We start from the raw sequence: 2,809 nt of genomic DNA on the forward strand, positions 1-2,809 counted from the left end.
GGGTGTCCACTCTTACCCACCGCTTCCTTGATTGGTGGAGGGTCGTTAGCCGAACGGGTAGGACAAGGACTATAATTCTCCCTTCATTAAAAGTATTAATGATAAATACTAAGTAACTAAACATTTATAAATTCCCAATCTTAGTTACTTGGGAAAATGTGAATTTGGTGCTAACCCATGAAATTACACTTTGCACTTTGTTTAAGTCGGTTAGTGGAGCGTGTGTGGTTAACCGGCACACTAACTCGTATTTAACAAGGTAGGCAAAGGGTAACTTAATGTTTATCATAGTATCGATGGAGCGTGTGTGGTTAACCGGCACATCGATTGAGAGGTAAACACTTAAGGTTACCAAGTATATTTGCATGGTTATTCACACCTTGTTTTGTGATCCTCGGCATCCCAGTCACAAAACCTGAAGGGCATACTCGAGATTGAAACATGCCATTGAACAGTTCAATGAATCTCAAAAGAATCTAGGAATTTCAAAACCAATTAAAACCTAATAATACATTTCGTTTATCTTGGTGGAAATTGGTGAATCGTCGTTCACCTACCTTCAAATATTTTATAGCTTGGATTACGACATCCCTCTTCCAAGTTATAAAAGTATTGTGTTGGGTCCTAGCCTTAATATTTCATATTGGGTGTTATATTAAGGACTTTAAATCAACTATCTTGAATATCTCCCAAAAGATGATCTTCCCAAATCTCTTGAAACAAGTTTTCCTAAAATGAAGATGATGTCCCATGGAAATCATACTTCTTTCACCTCCTCCAATTATTCTCCCTAACCCATAAGTTCCTGAAAAGTTTAAGGTCACTCAAGCCCTATTGGCAAGCAAAGGTCTATGTGTGATCACATCTTGGAGATGTAGTCACATATTGACAAGCCGGGAGAGTTGGGTGTCAAAGTCTAGAGGAAGCTGATGATCAATCACTTTCTAAGTCACATAGTGAGTTCCTTTGGGACTCCTATGAAACAGACTATGACAAGACCCTTAATGATCTTATATATTTGCTAAGATCAACTTCCTAAAACTTTATGGACATTAACAATGATGACATTAGATATCCAGTAAAGCTCTCTCTTCCCAATGGAAAGGGATCGGCCATAGTCAACTCGGTTGACCAAATGGTAAAGAGAAAGGCTAAGTCTGAGATGGCCCCATTATCAAGGGTCCATTGCCAAAGAAAGGGGCATTGGTTGCGAAGCTGCCAAATTTACCTAAGGATGTTAAAGTCAATAAGTTTGACTCTACTTCAGGTAAAGTCCACTATCTAACTCTGGTAAGTTTCTATTATGAGATTCTTGATACATGATGTGACTGGGTCACATGGTGATGTTTTAAGAATCAAAGAAAAAGTAAAGAAACTTAAAGAAAGAATATGTTGAATCTGATCGCGTAGATGGATTTCTATCACATAGTTTGAAGATCGGATTCTTGAGCTACTTCTTAGGAGTTATGATATTTTGCTTAGGAATAGATAACAACAAGTTTTCATATGGATTGTAAGGATGAGTTTTTCCGCAAAGTTTGAAAATAAAAGGTAAATCTTTTGATTTTATTTATTTTAAAATATCCTTACAATGGCATTTGTGAAAAACTATGCTGCTTATAAGATTCCATTAAGAGCAAGAGTGGAAATATGAATTTGATTCTTTCATTTGTGGTAGTGTCTAAATTTACCAAATAAGGAAAGATTCTCATCACCCAAGTTTCAATTGGACCGAAACTTGGAATCATGCAATTTGTAGAGCATGATGAATGAGAACCTTCAAGCATTGGAAAAATTAAGACTAACTACTTGTTTACATGGATGTGTGAGTCAAGTAACGGACTAAGGGATCGAGTACACATTCTTGTGCACTGATTAAGTCCACCACAAAAGATCGATAAGACTATTCGTCATGATTTACTAAATTTTAGTAAATATAGTTATACTTACAGGCTTAAGTATAATTCTGAAGCATTGGAAAAAAATTTCAGTGTATGGCGGAACGAATGAGAAGAATCAAATTAGGCAGAAGGATAAAAGTTTCTCAAATCTGAAAAGATGGGAGAGTACTTTAGTATCATGTTATATAATCATCTTAATGATTAAGAGACCTTATCACAATTCATCCTCTAAGTGCATTCTGGTAGCTAAGAAGAGGAGTTATGAATTGTTGAAGTGGTTAAATCAAGAAGATGAGTCATATTTCATTCCAAGACAATTCTTAGAGTCATACTCCAAGATTGTAACTTGAGTGACATGTCTTAAAGAAGGTTTAAAAACACTTGTCAAATGTAAGAGTAAAAGGTTTCTACTCTTGTACATTTGAAATTGGTAAGTTGTGATGTTTTGGATAAAACAAAGACCAACTAAGGCCAATTGTGTGAAGTGTTTGTCTTGATTGGAATCCACACTATCTCTTGAATATTTGACAAGAGAGTCTTATATGTCAAGAGGACAGTGGGAGTCTTAAAAGGTCTTGAAAGCCTCAAGAACTAATCAAGAGTAAAACCTAAAGTTCTTCACTAGCACACGACTTGAGGATTATAACCTATCGTGTTGACTATTTCTGTGTCCATTCCAATTATAGTTGGCTTTGCATATGAGTTCTTAGAGTTCTCAATTGGTTGCACAGCAACTTGGAAGCAATGGCAGACCCTTGAGCTGCCACATGGCAAGAAATTAAGATTGAGTTCGGTACATATGAGTTTGAATTTGTCATTATCCTTGTCTTGTGACTATGGTTTTGACAATTCACATGGATAAGAACACATGCACCATTAAATCTAAGTGTCATAAGGTTTCTCTCCGA

Source organism: Lactuca virosa, chromosome 4 (assembly GCF_052849685.1).
Source record: "Lactuca virosa cultivar CGN04683 chromosome 4, Lactuca_virosa_CGN04683_v6, whole genome shotgun sequence".
NCBI classification, from domain to species: domain Eukaryota; kingdom Viridiplantae; phylum Streptophyta; class Magnoliopsida; order Asterales; family Asteraceae; genus Lactuca; species Lactuca virosa.